This window comes from Oryctolagus cuniculus, chromosome 2 (genome assembly GCF_964237555.1).
Source record: "Oryctolagus cuniculus chromosome 2, mOryCun1.1, whole genome shotgun sequence".
Lineage (NCBI taxonomy): Eukaryota > Metazoa > Chordata > Mammalia > Lagomorpha > Leporidae > Oryctolagus > Oryctolagus cuniculus.
Window position 1 is genome coordinate 167,514,998 of NC_091433.1, and position 19,751 is coordinate 167,534,748.

The following is a 19,751-nucleotide window of genomic DNA, read 5'->3' on the forward strand; positions in this document are numbered from 1 at the left end:
CCTTGAACTGCTGAATACATGTAACTGTATCTACTTCTGGTCTTTTTGATAAATGCTACAGTATATACCCTAATCATCTTTTAAAACATATAAAACAGTGCCTTCATAACTTAGTTTAATATCTGTAAGCCAAGAACCAAGAATTGAAAAGTATGATCAATTATATCATTCCTACTTGCTGCTTGTTTTCCATTTCCTGACATTTTATACTATTCTAGTAAATCATATGATTCTACTAATTTGAAATAAATGTCTCATGAATCTCCAGACAGATACTTTTCTACAAGTTTACCCAAAGAATATATCAATCTCAGAGTGTCTGCCAAAAGTAGCACCCTCCGTTAGGTTCATATTGTGTTATGTCTTTTTTCCAATAACTCTCAGCTTCTCAAATGAAATAATATTCTTTCATGTAGGTGAAAAAAATAGCTCTTTGCCTCTGTTCTCTGTTCTTGCTTTCTCTAGTTGAACTATTATAGCTATTAAGGACTGGTGGTTGCAGAAGTAAAATCTATCCATAGTATTGTTTATCTTCCTCATCTGACAATTTGTTTTAGAAACATGAAGACTAAAACTGACTCTTGACCAGATAAGCTGAAATGTGCATATTTATTATAAATATTGACATGTTCAACTTTTACTTTTCTCAGTTCTATCTTCAGACATAATTAATATCTTAATATTACTAGCAACAAAAATAACAATATTCTTGCTTTAATTTTACATTAAGGAATTACTCTCAGTGTGTTTTGGGAATTTTTTATTTATTTCTAATATGTTTCCCAGAATCTTCACATTTTTCAAGTGATTTATAAGGATTTTATTTTCAACAAGTCCACCTATTAGACTAACAGATGAAAGTGAGGCTGCTCAGAGAATATTTGACAATGTTTAATTGATGGATAGAACATGTGGTATCAAGAATATATAATATATATTCAGAGGAATGTAAGTTTAAAGAGTTTGATAGAGAAATTATTCAGCATAATGGATCTTTTCTTACAATATGATAAAAGAATATATTCTTGACAAGAAAGTTTAACCAGATAGCAATTTAAAAAATTAGAGAAATGAAAACTAGGAATCATTAAGTTGATTTCAAACTGTCCAATTACATTGTTATGATCAGATTACATATAGAATAAAAAAAGTAATAGGAATTTAAAATGTTGATACATGAAATCTGTAAACGTGGAACAAAAGATATTCCACAATCTTTCAATATCATACTGGAGTATTGCCTTACAGGTCTTCCCAAGGACTATTTCATGTTTTGATGTACCTTTCCTGACTTGTTTGCCACTGATAGGAAAATAGATTTTTTTTTGTGAGATTAAAGGAGCATTTTTAGGTTTTTGCCCAGTTGAGATGCAAATGATCCTTGTTTAGTAAAAACACAGCTCCAAACTAACAATGTGTTTCCAGATAGGAAATGAACCAGTTTTTTTCTCAAATTTTGCATATTTATTTTGATATGTCTTCTTGGCTAGCATATAAACAACATTTTTTTCTCTAATTCTTCTGCAAATCAACTTTAGTTTTCAACCAGTTTTTCATTAAAATAAATGCTTGACACATACTTGTTCTCTACATAAAACATGCTTTGAACATTTTTCATAATTATACATTGACAAAAGAATGGGAAAATGTGAACTGTTGTACAGATATGTTTAGGAGGACTTCCTATGAGAAATAAAAATGCTATATTATCAACAAAGACTTACACCACTATGCAACCATGAAATTTGCAGCTACCTTGTATGTCCTGTTACAAAATATGAAATCAAGTTTTTTTTTAAAGTAATGTAATCTTTTATGAAGATATGTATCTTCTGGTTGAAAATCTTTAATAGCAGGATATTCACTATATTTACAAGATAATTATCTTAGTTTCTAAACTACTCATTTATTTAGCAATGTTTTCCTTAAAATGAGCTACACTTATCTGATTTATAATTTAAATCTATCACCATTATTTTTAAATTATGAGGTACAAAGAATATGCCAACTTGCTTATAGATATGCCAACTCTTCAAATATTTCCAGCAATTATAGTTTGCTGAAATTATCCTCTTTTCTAAGTTAAATATCTGTAATTCATATAATTGACTCATTAGAAATTATATATCAATCTATTAATGCAATAATAGTTACAGGACATTTTCAATTTATTCTCAAATTTTTTTAAGGTATGCTTAAGGATCTGATCAAATACATAAGTTTATAAATAAAGCAATGCATAAGTAGCACTGGGAAAAGATATTACTAGAATTAGAAACTTTGAAAATTACTCTGAATTTATGAAAGAAATCTTAAAGGAATGTGGTTCATAAGCCATCACGATCAGCTTATTCTGAATCTTTTTTATAATTTCAAAAAAAATTGACAAAATTCCTTCCATTTCTTTCATTTTAGAATCTTATGAAAGATGTGTGTTGTGCTATCCCAGTAACTAAATCTATATTTCATTAATAATAGTAATCACAGCATAATTAACACATAAATATGACCCTAAAAATTCCCTAACTAACCAATTAGCCATTCAAAATTAGAATTTTACTTTACCATAGCAACCACAAGTGCCATCACAGCAGATGACACCTTTGTGCTAGATACGTATGTGCACGTGGGTGTGTGTGTCCTTTGTGGTTTGTCTGAAGATAAATTGAAGTTCCATGACTATTAGCCACATTTTACAAATGGGAAAGCATTCAAAAGAGAATAGATCGATTGTCAACCTAAACTCTGTGAAAAAGAGTTCTACAGAATTTTGTTTCTTTGTAATTCGTGTATCAATAGTTCTGCTGATCTCAAAAAAGCATGATTTGTGTAATTTATTGAGGATTTCTAATTACCACAAAAAGTGTGAAAGTATGTCACTACTTATTACATACAACCCTGTTTATTTCCTAATAACTAAGCATAAGTACTTATTCCTAAAAATAATTTCAATTAGTCAAATTTTAATTTAAAAGATTATATATATTCATGCATATATTTATTTGAAAGGCTGAGAAACAGAGTGATGAGAGACACAAATATTTCTTTCACTTGTTTGATCAACAAATGCCATATATAGTTGAACTCATTCCACTTCTACATGTCATAAATATTGCAGGATATAGTATATCTTTAAATATGGCAACAAATCCTCCATATTGGATTTGTTTAATATTGCATTGGCTCATCTAGATAGTTTCCATGCATAATTGAATCAGCATCAAATTCTGCCCCCCAAAATCCATGGTTTTGTCCTAAGTATTTTATATTGTTACAATAATATCATAAATAAATTACTTTTAAATATCATTTTACAGCCATTTGCCACTAGAATACCCAAATACAGTTAACTGTATATTGATCTTGCACACTGTGATTTCACAGAATTAATTTATTCATGTTAGCAATTTTTTTTGCAAATTTGTTTTCGAATGTTTATATAAATAATCTTTTGTAAAAAAATTTATTTATTTAATATTTGAAAGGCAGAGTTACAGAGAGGCAGAGACAGAAAGAGACAGAGAGAGAGAGAGAGAGAGAGGTCTTCCATCTGCTGGTTCACTCCCCAGATGGCCGCAACAGCCAGGGCTACACTGATCCAAAGCCAGGAGCCAGGAGCTTCTTCTGGGTTTCCCACGTGGCACCCAGATGGGATGCCGGCATTGCAAGCGGCAGCTTTACCTGCTACGCCACAGCACTGGCCCCTATGTTAATAGTTTTTTCATCTGTGATATTTCAGTTTGAAAATTTTCCTTGAACACATTTTTAAATAGAACTATTGTTTATATTTTAGACTTTGTTTATTTGTACATATCTGTATGTCACATTTAATAAAATATTTTCCTAAACAGAGAATTGTATTTTGAGTACTCTTCCTTTCATCACTTTCAATGTTATTCCATTGTATTACTTGTCCATTGTTTCTGATGATAAATATGACATCAGTGAAGATTTTTTTCTCTTGAATATAATTTATGTTTTGTTCCCATCTGCTTTTAAAATTATTTTTTCACCTTTGGTTTGTAGCAGTTTAAATCTGATGTGCCTACATGTGGTTTCATTCATTTATTTATTGTTAACCAGACTTGGAAATTTTTCAGTTACTTTTCTTAAATTATCCTTCATACCCCATTTTCTTTCTTTTCTTCTGAGGCCTCAAATTATATATATGTATGTCAGACTACAGGTTTTCCATATCAATATTATTTCTCTGTGTTTTCAGATTGTACATTGTCTAATGATCAGCTCAAGTTCCCTGCACATTCTTTTTCCAAACTTCTATCCTTGCCTATTAAAAGTTTTATATTGCATCTTGACCTAGAATTTCTTATGAAATTCTTTGAGTTTCTAATTCCTTACCGATGTTCTTCACTTATTGATTTATTATGATATTCTTTTTTGTCTTTGAACATACTTATAGCAGCTGCTATAAAGCCCTTATACGCTAATTCCAAAAATAGGGTCATCTCACTATCTACTTTTATTAACACTTTCACACATTTCATGTTATTTCCTTTTTGCTCACATGTCCTCTGAAACTTCTTTTATACTAGATTTGATGGATGGCATCCTGCAGAAATCCTTTAACCTCTTATCTTTCTTTTAACAATAGTAAATTTTGTGCTGCCGAACACTTAATATACCGGCTTATTACCTTGAATTTGTGGAGGGTTATTTCATACTTCTTAGAGATGGTCTACTTAATTTTGTGCTATTGTCTTTATTCATGTAGCACAGCCCTTCTAATGCTTCATTGCAAAATAAGAGATACTTACCAAGGCATTGCACCTTGGCAATATTCAAATGGCTACATTCCCTTTCCTTAGAAGGGTGACAATTCAAACTTCAGCTCAGAATTTTCAACCATTCAGCAGCCAGGATACAACAGATTTCTTGAAATCCACACCCTTCACATGCACAACTCATAGGCTGATACAAACTGGAAGCAGCATTCTGAACTCTCCCTCTCTGTTTCTCTCTCCTTGCTGAAAGCTGCCTTTCGATTTCCAACTACTCTGGAAATGGTGCACTCTGAATTCTGAAGTCTGGCAATGGTAAGACTGAGATTTTCTGCTTGACTTCTTGATGTGCTACATCTTGTAAACCAGAGAATTCCCTTGAGCAAATACTGTACAAGTATCTTATCGGTGGAAGTTCCTTCTTTGCATGAAAAAAAAATCCCTCCAAGTTAGAGTTGTACTTGCTTTTGTCAACATTGCTATACCTTCAAATACAACTGTGTGTGAGTGTGTGTGAGACAGAGAGAGAGAGAGAGAGAGGGAGAGAGAGAGAGATCACTTTTGTGTATTTTAAGTCTTTAAAAGCCACCATGCAATTATCAACACTGCAATTTCTCAGTCTAAAATAAGTGAAAATAATTTTTTACCAATTATTAGCCAGACTTTCCATGTTTTTGGTTTAAAAGATTCTTAAAATTGTAATTACAGGCTTTGCATTCATACTGCAAAACTTAAACATATTTGTGTGATACAATTATATGTTCTAATAGTAATGTGTTTTTATTAGAAACCCTATGTAAGTACTTATATTTTAATTTTGAGATTATTGATTATGGCATTTTGAATCTACTTTGAAATCAGAAGAGATTATTTCAGCAGAATCATGTGATTTCAGTAATCTTATTGTGTTTTCTACGTTCAAGAACACTTACAAGAGTAATCATTCCTAAACATGGGAAAAGAAATAACCACCTAAATTTCATTTTGGTTCTTGTTTTTGATGATTTTGTTAGTTTCATTTGTCATATTTTATACTTCTTTTAATAGTAAATACAATTAACCTACTGAAATAACAGTTTTGCTTACTTAAATATAAATTTTATATATAGGATATTACTCATAATAGTCAATCAATAATTACTTTCGATTACTTAGCAAGTTTTGTTTATAATTGAATTTACTTGTGTTTTAAACAACAAATAAATTTTATGAGTTTTTTTCTGTTTATTGCCTTTATTTTAAATTCCAATGCAATTCCACTTATGAATTTTCTCATTAAGAGGAGTTCCAAAAAATGGCAGAAGACTTATTGTGACCAAAATCACTTCAGTTGGAACAATGTCTTATATTTGTAAGTTATCATTAGTTTTCATATTTGATGGAATTTCTAAAGACCTTGAAGTTGATAGATACTTTAGCCATATTGCCTTATCAGGTAAAACATCAGAAATATTTTGGTATAATAATCATACCCATAGATATTAAAGGTATGGATCAATGATTTTATATAAATGTACACATGATCAAAATATAGAAAATTTTCATCTTTGCAGAAAGTCTTCTGCCTCTTTATTTTCTTCTACCCAACTCTCACCCAACACAAGCAATGATCTGATTTCTACCAATACTGAATAAGAATTATTAGGAGTAATATATTTATGTGTATTATTATTGATTCTTTGGTGGAAATAATTTTACTAAATAGATGGCACTTTTAATTTTCATCACAACATTGATTGAATCAAAGTTTAAATATGTAAGGGTCAATTCAAATAATGTTTTGGGATGTTGATTTCATTCTATTTTTTTTCCCAGTGGTGTACACTATAAAAGGTGAAATTTGGGGCCAGCACTGTGGTGCAGCAGGTTAAGCTGCTGTCTGCAGTGCAGGCTTCAGAGTTTGCTGCTCCAATTCCAATCCAGTTCTCTGCTAATATACCTGGGAAAACGATGGAAGAAGGCCAAAGTCCTTAGGACCCTGCATCCAAGTGGGAGACCAGGAAGATGCTCCTGGGTCCTGACTACAACCTGGCTCAGCCCTAGCCATTGTGGCCATTTGGGAAGTGTGAGAGTCTTGAATCTACTAGAGTCCTGGACATCTCCCCCACTCTTTCCTGGTGTCAGGAAAACAAAAACACAAAGGTGTCCTGCACCTGGAGAGCCTCACTGTTCCCACAATTTGTCTCAGCTACAAGTCAGGGAAACACCCTGTGCCTCCCGGTTCCTATCACTGCCCCAACAATGAATCAGGCAGCCCTGGAGACTCCCTGTTTCAGGGACATCCTTTCTCAAGACGGTATCTGGGATCCTCTCCAGCTGCTCCAGCCCACCTCCCACATTCCTTTGTTCAGCCGCTCCAACTCATCTCCCCCCCATCTCCCTCCTCTCTTGACACAAGTTCCCTGTAAAGTCCCAGCATTACAGATGAGCATGGAGCTCTTCTCTCTCTGAGGCTGCTCCCGGCAGTTGTTTGCCCTAATAAAACTCTTTCTTTGCTCAGCATGGCCTTGGTTGTCATTCTTGGTTGCGGTTGAAAACCTTACCAGGGAGTAAGCCAGAGGATAGGAGATATCTCTTTCTATCTATAAATATGTTTTTCAAATAAATAAGTTTTTCTAAAAAGGTGAAATTTATTGTATATAAATTTTAAACATTAAGAATAAATAGACATTAATTCAATTATGTAAAATTAGCATTTGGATTATTAATTTAGGATGTTATTATTCTTAAATTAGGGTTTAGACCACATGCTTTTTTTGGGTATATATCTTCAGGACAAAAGAAGAAGTACATATTCTTAAATTTACTTAGCAGCTTTATTTTTCATAGTAATATTGATACTACTCTTTTGGATTTCATCTACCCACCATCTGTCAACAGTAGATATAGCAAATCAGTTATTAATAATAATGGGACTGGTATTGTAAAGCCACCACTCGCAGTGCTGGTATCTCATAGGGGCACTGGTTTGATTCCCAGCTACCCCACTTCTGATCCAAGCTCCCTGCTAACATGCCTGGGAAAGTAGTGGTAGGTGGCCCAAGTGCTTGTACCTATGCACTCACATGGGAGACCATAAAGAAGCTCCTGGCTTCAGACTGGCCTACCTTCAGCCCTTGTGGCCATTTTGGGGTGAACCTGCAGATGGAAGATATCTCTCTCTCTGTCTTTACCTCTGCCTCTGCCTCTCTGTAACTCTACCTTTCAGCTGAATAAATAAAATCCTTAAAGATAATAATGTTAGTAGGAATCAGTATTTTCAACATAAAAGAAAATGGATACTAATAAATAAAAGAACCTGTTAAATAAATTCCATGAAATATTAATTTTGATCTGGAAATATAATTGTGAACTAATTTCTTCTAAAAATAAACATATTTTACGTCACTATTAGAAATAATGAAAAACAATGATAATGATATCTAGCTTCATGATTATAATTACCACATAGAATTTCCCACAAAAACAGACAAGGATTCTGGGACAAACATAAGATTTCGTGTCTGTGACAGAAAAAGGATAAATAAGCCCAAAGAATTTGTACCAGAAAGCAAAGACCTTATCTAGAACTGATAGGATTATGTCAGATGGACATAAAATCCAACTTCCATGGTTCCCTCTGGCCAATGATGTAAACATTTGAGTGTTATAACGAAGGTGATAAAGAATTGCAATTCAGATATACAAAATTTCATGTGTTTGTAATGATACTTGAAAAATCAAAGAGGATTTCATGATGATGTTTTGAATTTTGCTAACAGCACATCCAGAGAATTTCTACAGATACAAAAAAAAAATCAATCCTTTTTCTATATGGACTTTCCTAGAGAGACGAGATAGGTGATACCTCTACAGAAGAGCTCCAGAGAAGAAATGTCAGGAGTTACAAAATAACTGAGACTTTGCCTCATTTACAATCCCAGAATGTAACCCATTATGATTATGAGGATGTTGGCAGAAGACATGAAAGTAGTACATTCTTCAAACTTCAATTTCTCAAAGTAAGTGATGAGGGACACATGATGTCCACATGCAGAGTGAATGTGTTAAAAGAGAGGAACTCTGAATTTCAGGAATGGACTACAAGCAAACTCATTCAATTGTGTTTCACTATGGCAAGCAACAAACAAATCTGCACTGTGCTCCAGAGGAAGCTGTCATCTCTCTCTTCTGAACTGGTTCATTACACATATATCCTTGAATAAATACTCTGGATTAAAGGCCATCAGTGCCACTTCCGTCAAAATATGAAGAAACACAAGATCATTGACTTGGATCATTGTTGGATCATTGACTCCCAACAATAAATGTAAAAGTAAGATAGAATTAGAAAATCACCATTTTGCAACTTCTAATGAAATAATATAGCTAGGCAGTGATTACCAGTGAATGTAAAATCATTAAAGCAATGGTGGGTGAGGAATTTATAATGACTGCATCAGGCTGACAACACCTAAATCCATTGACCAATGTCAAAATCATTAAAGTGAAATTATCAGACATCACATACATCCTGGTATAATGAAATAGGAATTTAAAAGCAACACTTACATTGTACTCTTGCAAAAATTATTTAATTTGCATATAGAAAGTTCTAGCTCTAATCGCATGTAAAGAGATACAGCAGAGCTAAAAGTTTAAAAAGAAATGAAGATTCAATCCTCAGAAAGTAGAAATTAACAGGTCAAATGTCTTATTCCATAAAAAATGGGGGAAATAAAAACAACCTTGGGATGTTTTAAAATCAGGAGCTGTAACAACCATATATATATATATATATATATATATGTGTGTGTGTGTGTGTGTGTTTTAATATTTACTTGAAAAAACAGAAAAAAGATATTTTGGGATAATCTTGTTAAATTTATCATAAACTAGTTATTAGGTAGCAAGGAATTAACATTAATTATGTTAGGTGTATGTTAACCACCCTGGTATTGATTTTTAAGTAAGGTTCATGTTTTTTAAAATATTCTAAAGTAATTTATGTACAATACAGTGCCCAGGATTCACTTTACAATATTTCATCAGAAGGAAGGATGGAAGGCAGGCAATATTGATAATTGTGTGATGAATGCATGTATATTTAATATACTACCATATCTAATTTTCTGTAAAAACTTACATTAAATGCATTTTCCTATAAAAGCACAAACTTACTAGTATTACCCTTCCTCAAGATAACGTTGGAATGAATAATCAACCTATTATAGCTTGAAATATATATTAATTAAAAAGAAATACATATATGGATTCCCTGGAAGGTTTTGGGTTAGAATGTCACAATACAATCTTGTAAAAATAAACCCTAACATTATAGTACAAGTACTACATCCAAATTTCATATGGTTTACAGTTTTTGTCTAACTATAAGACTGCTAAATATGAAGGTTAGAGACACAGAAGTAAAAGTAGGTCTGATTGGAGCTGGCGCTGTGGCGTAGGGGATAATGTTGGCACTTGGAACGTTGGCATCTCATGTGGGTACCAGTTGAAATCCTGACTGCTCCACTTCCCATCCAGCACCCTGTTAATGTCCCTGGGAAAGCAGCAGAGGAAATCTCAAGTACTTGGGCCCTGGCACCCACGTGGGAGACCCAGAAGAAGCTCCTGGCTCCTGGCTTCAGATCAGCTTAGCTCTAGCCATTGTCGCCATTTGGTGAGTGAACCAGCAGAATGAAAATCTTCTCTCTGTCTCTGTCTCTGCCTCTCTCTCTCTTTCTCTCTCTCTGTAACTTTGCCTTTCAAATAAATAAATAAATCTTTAAAAAAAGAAAGAAATTACAACTGCTTTGCTGAGGTTTAACAGAAAAAAATATATTACCTGATTAAAACTAGGAAAAAGACAAATGCTCCAGTGGTAGGTGTTTGCAGCAGTGGTTAAGGTGCTGCTTGGGACACCTGCATCTCATTTTTAAATGTGTGGATTTTGAATATTGGTTCTGCTTCCTATACCAGCTTCCTGCTACTGTGTAACTTAGGAGCCAACAGGTGATAATTCAAGTACTTGGGTCCCTCCCAGTCATGTAGGAGATGTGGATGAAGTTCCAGGTTCCTGGTTTCAGCCTGGCTCAAGCCCTGCAAATTGTGGGCATTTGGAAAGAGAACCAGCAGATGCATGAACTCTCTTTGTCTCTGTCTCTCTCTTTGTCTCTTTGCCTTTCAAATTAAAAAAAAAAAAAGAGATTGAAATAAAAGAGAAAAGAAAAAAGAAAGAGAGAGAGAAAAAAGAAGAAACAGAGAAAGATGTATCTCAACCATTTTGTAGGAAGCAAAATATTTAAGATCCATTAATTCTAAGTAACCAAAGCAGCTCAGGTTTCAAAGACAGAATTCTACTTTGTGATGGTCAGATTTCAAGGATCCTTCTATTTTTACATAGTAAAGAAAAGTCTGACCTCTTGTGTCACAACAGTAGTGTGTGCCAAACAAAGAGAAAATTCTGGTGAGGGTTATATATACAAGGTTACATATGTTCTCAGTAGCAGCCATGTCAGGCAGTCATCTAGGGATCTGGGAAGCAGTAATCGTTGTGGGAGTGGTGACAAAGAATGAAAGTCTGGAGCCATATAGCAGAACCCACAGAAACTTGGAGAGGGTGCTGTGTGCTCTCTTCCTTTGCTATTTCTCACTGAAGCCCCTCTGAGGAAGCACCATTCTCCTTTCTGATCCAGTGATGCCCCCTGTCTGTAGGGGTCAAGCACACTCAGTCTGATTTGTGATCATTGGTTTGTCTCCCTTCAAGGGAGAGAGGGACCAAAGGTTGTCTTGATTCTGACCAGAGGATTTTTCATACTTGCAAAGATCACTTCAAGTCTTCCCTTCTGTTTTCTGGTAAGATTTCTCTTCAGTTATTTCAAATATATAAATAGACTTCCCATTGAGCGTAGAAACTTCTGCAGACTCTAGGCAGTCCGTCTTCATGAGTCACATGTATGGATAGCTTAACACTGTGTGTTTTTCTTGTGTACTGAATGTTAGTTTCTGGGTGATTCAGTTGATTGAAGAGCCCCATCTATCACTGAAGATTTTGCTTTTCTCTAGAACTTCGTATTTACTGCCTCTTGAGCATATGGTGTGTGGTGTATTAGAGTGATCTTCACTTAAATTACATTTCACTTTGGTATTTAAATCAATGAATTTAGAATACTGCATAATGATTACTTTCAATTAGCCTTCACTTAAGGAAGATGATATAATTAAACGTGTTTGTTTGATCAGGTCTTGCAAATGAACCCACACATTTATATTGGATCTTTGAGATAATTCTCTCTTGCTTTTTAAACCATTGGAAGAGGTCGACAGTCCTATGGCTAAGACAGATTTCTCCTTTTTCTTTCTCCCTCTTATTTCTCCTTTTTTCTAACCTCTTCTCCCTCTTCCTGTTTTTCTCTCCTTTACCCTTGTCCCTTTCCGTATCCTTCTTTTCTCACTGCCATTTACTCTATGACCTGCTGATTGTGTGGCAGACACTGTGCTAAATACATTGTGCTAAAATACTGAATAGCTTAGAAGTTCATTCTGACTTGGGTTGTCAATTAGGGACCAATCATATTTGCTATTGCTTCCCATGCCCAAGGAATTTGCATTGCAATATTGGCCAGAGACACCGTGCAGAAGTTAAAAAGGAAAATCAATTTTAAAGAAAGGTCGGTATGCTACTCCATGTTGCCAAAATGTTGAGATGAATGAGAACGGTAGACGGTCAGCTAGATGATATCACATGCTATTTCATCACTTTTTCATTATCTTCCATTTCTCTCTCTGATATTCTCATGCTTGACTCTACCTTTTTGAATATATGACATGTAGATACAAATACTGTTTTATAACCCAGTAACCAGTTTCTGTTGATGGATGTCACTTTTTGTGTATTATTATAATTTCCTACTCCTTTTAAAAAATACTCATTTATTTGAATTCAGAGTTATAGAGAGAGAGGGAAAGGCAGAGGGAAAAGCAGATAAATACAGGAGGGGGAGAGAGAGAAGGAAAAGGAGAGAAATAGAGGAGAGAGAGAGAAAGAGAGAGAGAGAGAGAGAGAGAACACTAGAATTGAACCAAGCTCCAAGCTGAAGCCAGGAGCCAGCAGTTTCGTCCAGATCTCCCACATGGGTAACAGAGGTCAAAACACTTGTGCCCTTCTCTTACCTTTCCCACATCATTATCAGGGAGTTGGATCTGAAGTAGGGCAACAGGGACTTGAATTCATGTCCAAATGAGATGTTGGTGTTACAGGTGGCAGTTTTACCCACCATGCTACAATGGCAACCCTTCCTGTTCCTTTTAAAGTCTGCTAATTTTTTATTTGCTAGAATTAGGATTTTTATCGTTTTTAGTGCTCTATAATTTTGTAATCCTTTAATGGTGACTCTGGAATCCAATTAACTAAAATTTTGATTTTTCCCTTATATATTTGATAGACACATAAACAGAGAATGCTCATTTACACTTACTTGTTCACTATCCACATGCCAGTAGTAGCTGGGGCTGTGATGGGCTGAAGTCAGAAGCCCAGAACTCTATGCAAGTCTCCCACATGGGTGGTAGAAATCCAATTTCTTGAATCATCACTGCTTCTTTTCAGGAGTCTGCATTAGCAGGAATTCAGCATCAGAAGCTAGAATTGGGAATCAAACACAGGTACTTTGACGTCAGATGCAGGTATCTTAACTGCTCAGTTAAATACTCACTCTCTAATTAACTAATTGGAATCAGTTTAAAATATTTTAAGTTTTTCTTTTAAACTTTTGGAGCAGGGAACAAAGCAATTTCTGGCAGAGAGCTAATTTTGCTCAAATTCTGAGATTAAAGAAAAGCATAACTTTTGAGTACTCAATCATCTACTTTATGAGATTTCACCTGGTAAGAAGCCCAGCTGCTCACAGCTCTTATAAGGTCTGAAGACTGTTGAATTCTTGATCTTTCTAAGGGTTCTTTCCCAACTTTGGTTATTTTCTTCACAGGCACTGACATTTACAACTGAAGGTTCAAGGGGAGCTCTTTATACATTTCAAGAATTCTCTCTTTGCAGAGCTCTCTTCATGAAGCATTTTCTATTCCAGGTGACTCCTTTCCATCCAGCTCTCTCCTCTTGGTACTGTGCTCTAAAGTTCTAGGCAGCTTGAGCTCTGCATTCTTTACTGTGTACCGTCATCTGAAGGTATCTGCTGCAATGTGTTGGCCTCTCTTGTTATGCTGGAGAAGAAAATGCTCAGTGGAGGGATGATCTGCACATTGAGAGAGTTCTTGAGATGTATGAGTTCCTCTTGAACCTTTAGCTGAATATATATGTCAGTGCATGCAAACAAAATACCCAAGGCTGAGAAAGACCTCAGAAAGGGCAAGGTGCCAGGGTCCTTGGAGCTTTCATAATGAGCTGTCATCAGCTGGGATTCCCACCAGATAGAATGGAAAACCTCATAATATACAGACGATTGAGTATTCAAAAGTTATTTTTTTAACTTCAGTAGTGGAGCAAAAGTAGCTCTATACTTGAAACAGCTTTGGTCCTCTATAAACAAAAGAGCTGAAATTCTGCTAGGATAAATCATTTGCTCAAAATCACATATTTAGTACAGACAGAGCCAATAGACAAATGCTGTCCTCTCATATAGAACTTTATAGGTCATATTCATTTAACCTTTGCATTAAACTGCACATTCTTGATCTTCGAAAATCACTATTGAATGGTGGGATGGATAGAAAGTAGTTTCTAAGATCAGAAATAGGTGGCTCCTACTGAAAACGATACGTGTAGACTTATTTCTCCTAGAACTTTGGCTGTAAAGGAAGAAAAAGATGACAACCTGAAATAAAGAAGAGGAATGCTAACCTAAGAGGAGTGCAACAAAATTGAGGGATCTTGTGTACCATACATATTCACTCTCAACCCGACTGCTCTCTAGTCAGTCAGAGAGATGGGCAGTGCTCAACCTAGTCAGAGCTTAGAAGACTCAAGAGGTAGAACGTTCTAGGCAAAGATCTTCAGGAAGTGCTTGCTGGAATAGTTGAGATGCAAGAAAGTCCTGGAAATACTTAGAGGCACGAGGGAATTTGTTGCAGGGAGCTTGGGAGGAGAGGAAGTAGATGTGTGGAAATGTACAAGCTGTATTGCAGGACAGTGAGAAGATAATTTCATGTACAGAAGACAGATTAGTTCATTCTTTCACTGCCTGTATTTTATTACAAAACATATACTCATTGTGAGAACAGTTGGGGGCTGGGGACCACAGACCAGAGTTGCCTATTAGATTGTCTAACTCCCAGTTCCCCATACACACATATTCAGTTATTAGCCAACAAGACTTACTATCTTACAAGTAAATTTGAAAGTTTGGGTGAAAATCATTATGAATATAATTATAAGGGAATCAATGTGTAATTGATATTTATTTCTGCAAACAGATTAGTTCAATTCTTTCATGTTTCAAGTATAGAGCTACTTTTGCTCCACTACTGAAGTTAAAAAAATAACTTTTGAATACTCAATCGTCTGTATATTATGAGGTTTTCCATTCTATCTGGTGGGAATCCCAGCTGATGACAGCTCATTATGAAAGCTCCAAGGACCCTGGCACCTTGCCCTTTCTGAGGTCTTTCTCAGCCTTGGGTATTTTGTTTGCATGCACTGACAGGAATCTGAAGAATACTTTCCAATGCTCTATGTTCTATATGATTTGCAGGAAAATTGCTTCATCTGGCCACCTCTTTGCTTATTTATATCAATGACCCCTCCTCTAGACACATCTCTTCATCTTTGTGAAGAATACTGAGGCATTCTGACCTATGGTTAGGTGAGAATTTGATTCATTTGAATTCTTATTAAACGTCTAGTTCATGACAACTTTGGTTGACACATGCAAAGGTAATTGATAATGACAATAAATTTGGAGACAATGTACTCATATTTGTATCTAAGAACAGTCTTGAATATGAAATTCATGTTGCTTAAAGGGATGGAGCAATTCCACTGTAAGATCTTCAGATTATCTGTTTTTTTACATTGAGGCTAACTGTGAGTATTTTTAAGGAGCCTAGACTCCTGAGAAATTAGGAAGTTGTTTCTATTTCTTGGACAAAATCAATTACTATTTCTGAGCAACAGATTACTCATCTATAAAACAAAAGTAAATAACCCACTTTATTAACCTGGGATGTCTTTCCCTTTGTAAGGAAGCCATGCTGGTGGCAAAGAAGTCAGCAAAGTCATAGCAAGGGTAGAGAGTGAAAGACTGGGAGGGAAGACCAGCTGGGAAGAGGAGGGGACTTCAATGGTGTGATTAGACTCTGCAGAATATTGTGTTGAGAGAAAACAAAAACAGCAACAACAACAAAAACAGAAACAGGACAATCACGCCTGAGGGACTTAAATATTGACTCTGGCTGGGAGTACAGTACGTATCTGTTTTCTATTAAGATAGTTCTAAGTAACTTGAATACTGTTACCCTACACTCATATAACAAGAATATTTTAAATGTTGAATTTTATGAGATACATAGGGGGCTCCAAATATATAGCATGCCTATACTACCTCATGACAATAAGTCATCCTGATTTTAACCTGTGAAAGTGTAGAGATGAAAATAGATACAAATGAGCTTCAACTGACAGCACCATGTCCTCAAGGCAACTGTATTTAATTTTTTTAATTTAATTTTATTTCATTGAAAGGGAGAGAAACAGAGAGAGAGAGAGAGAGACAGGGACCTTCCATGCAAATAGTTGAGCTATCAATAGCAGCTTCCCCCAACCCACCCCAGGATGCACATTAGCAGGAATTGGAATTGGAAGTGTAAGTGTTCCAAGTACTATCATAACTGCTATACCAAATGCTCCCCCACATAAAAAGTATTTCAATGCAGCAGGAGGAATGATAGCAATTTCACGATTTCATGAATTTTATAGATACATTTCCAAGAATACAGTGATACTTTCCTTCCTTCCTTCCTGCCTCCATCCTCCTCCTTTCCTATTTTTTTTTTTTTTTAGTTTTTGTGATAACATACTTTCAATTTACTTTATAATCACTGGTGCAGTGCTACTGTAAATAATGAGCTCTACAAGTAAAAGGTAGATAGACCACTGTTGCACAAATACATAGACAAGGGTTATAGATAATGATCAAATCACAAGATGTCAGCTTAGTTCGATATACATACAGTTTCTTTTTTCCATACTCTATATATTAGCTACAACCAGTCAGAGAAAACATATAATATTTGTCTTTTTGGGACTGGCTTATTTCACCAAGCATAATGGTCTCCATTTGCATCCATTTTGTTGAAAAAGACAGGATTTCATTCTTTTTAAGGCTGAGCAGTATTCCATCATGTATATATACCACATTTTCTTTTTTTTTTTAATGATTTATTTTTTTATCTGAAAGTCAGAGTTACACAGACAGAAGGAGAGGCAGAGAGAAAGAGAAAAAGGTCTTCCATCTGCTGATTCACTCCCCAACTGGCTGCAAGGGCCAGAACTGCACCAATCCGAAGCCAGGAGCCACGAGCTTCCTCAGGGTCTCTCACATGGTTGCAGGAGCCCAAGAATTTGGGCCGTCATCTACTGGTTTCCCAGGCCATAGCAGAGAGATGGATTGGAAATGGAGCAGCCAGGACTTGAACCAGAGCCCCTATGGGATGTGAACATTGCAGGCAGTGGCTTTACCTGCTCTGCCACAGCACCGACCCCCTGTTTTCTTTATCCAGTCATCAGCTGACAGACATCTGGGTTGATTCTGTATCTTAGCTGTTGAGAACTGAGTTGCTATAAACATAGGGATAACAGATAATTCTTTTCTATGTTCATTTCATTTCCCTTGGGTTTATTGCCAGGAGCAGGATGGCTGGTTCACATTGTAGATCTATTATCAGATTTCTGGGGGATCTCCAGATTGTCTTTCACAGCTTTACTAGCTTACATTCCCACCAACAGTGTACTACGGTACTTTTTCTCCACATCCTCACCAGCAGTTGTTACTTTTTGATTTTTGGATGACAGCCATTCTAATTGTCACCCAGAAAGACGCTTACCCAGAAAGAATATTACTTAATGTGATATACTAGCAGTCCTAATACAATATATAAGCTACCTGAGGTCTTCATATGTGAGGGAAAGAACTAGGATAATGAAAAAGATGGTGGGGGTCAGCACTGTGGTGTTGTGGGTAAAGCCATTGCCTACAGTACCAGCATCCCATATGGGCACTGGTTCAAGTCTCAGCTGCTCCACTTCCGACTCAGCTCTCTGCTATGGTCTGGAAAAGTAGTGGAAGATGACCCAAGTCCTTGGGCTCCTGCACCTGTGTGAGAGACCCAGAGGAAGCTCCTGGCTTCAGAATGACCCAGCTCTGGCTGTTTCAGTCATCTGGAGAGTGAACCAGCGGATGGAAGACCTCTCTCTCTGCCTCTGTCTCTCTGTTACTCTGACTTTCAAGCAAAAAAAATAAAATCTTAAAAAAAAAAAAACAAAAAGAAAAATATGGTGAACAGTAGTCAGATATTTCTTCATTTTATGGGCAGAAAACATGACATGATATATTAAGGAGTCAAAAGTCATATGTTAGATACTGCTCAAGATACAAACTGAGGGCAATGCATTCTGTTCTTTAGAGAACATATTTTTAACTTTTATTTCTATATAAGCGATCAGAAAGAATAGTATATAATAATAGTGTACAACAATAAATGGCCAATTCTATCCCTGAAAGGCATCAAAGGGGTTACAGGTACTTATGGCTTTCCTTTGTACAATGGCAGAAAACCTATTTGACCTTTTAGACCAAGAAAAAGAATACAGACAGTGATAAGAAATGGAGAAAAATAAATCTATTTTATATGGTTTTTGTGTGGTAAACAAAACAAAACTATCACAGAATAAAAATTAAATAACAAGATAAATATTTTCAAATAATTCTGATAATGTATGTGTGGATGAATATATATATATATATATATATATACATACACACACACACACACACACACACATATATATATAAGTATCTGAAATCCACAGAAAAGAAAGGCAGAGGACAGAAGGGAAGCATGAAAGCAATGAGAAAGAAGCATAAAGGAAGTATCCAAAGGAAGCAAGGCTAATTGGCTCATTGGGGATTGGATCCAAAGCCTTGAAGAAGGAGTTCAGGAATGGGAAAGTGTACAACAAAGTGGAAATAGGAGTCAAAGAGACAAGGCAAACTGTGTCCAAAGAAAGCCTCAAGGACTCATTAAAATACCCAAATATGGGTAGGACTAATGTAAATTAGAGGTGACCAGGAAATATAAATCTCGCAGGGAATGCAAAGGTTGGAGTTGAAGCCTAAGGGACCATGAAAAAAGGAAATTCTGATGCTTTTGAGTTTAGAGAAAAAATATTTTCCATTTTATAGAAATTTATTATATATTAAACCTCATTGCATAATAATTTTTGTAATCATTCCTTTTACTAAGAAATTGTTTTCATTTATGCATATATATTTCAAAAATCAATACAATGTTTAAAATAATAAGAAACAATAATTTATAAAAATACATTTCAGCATTTACTTCTCAATAATGAAAGTAGTTAGACACATAATATAGCCAGATGCTTGTTAAAATCATGAGGTATGTGACAGAAACAAATGCAAGCTAATAGGGAAATCTTGTAATGATGAATCAAAATATAATCAATAGTGGGATTTCATAAATACGGATACAACTTGATCATATACGAATGCAAATGTGTTTGCAAAGACAAATATTTTTGTTAATCTTCCTAAGAGCAAGAACCCTTTACTACTAAACTGAAACTAAGAGAAGTATATATTTGTATAGGATGGCTTAATTCCAAATTTAAAATCTTTGTAGTCCATCAGACATATACCTATCATATCTTAGACATTGTACTAAGCTCTCCGGAATTAAAAAAATGAACGGTAGCCTCTGATCCTAGGAAACTTTAGTATGTTGGGATATATATATACACACATATACATACATACATGCATTCATACATATAATGGCTAA

The 19,751-nt window shown here is 35.2% G+C and overlaps 1 long non-coding RNA gene across 1 annotated transcript in view; it reads right to left on the bottom strand.

Moving 5' to 3' along the window:
• Positions 1 to 12,989: 12,989 nt before the first annotated feature.
• LOC100341411 (uncharacterized) overlaps positions 12,990 to 19,751 on the bottom strand; it is a 406,490-nt gene continuing 399,728 nt past the window's right edge. Inside the window, exon 4 of the long non-coding RNA XR_011386936.1 lies at positions 12,990 to 13,359. This is a non-coding gene — a long non-coding RNA (uncharacterized lncRNA). The remainder of the gene's footprint in view (positions 13,360 to 19,751) is intronic.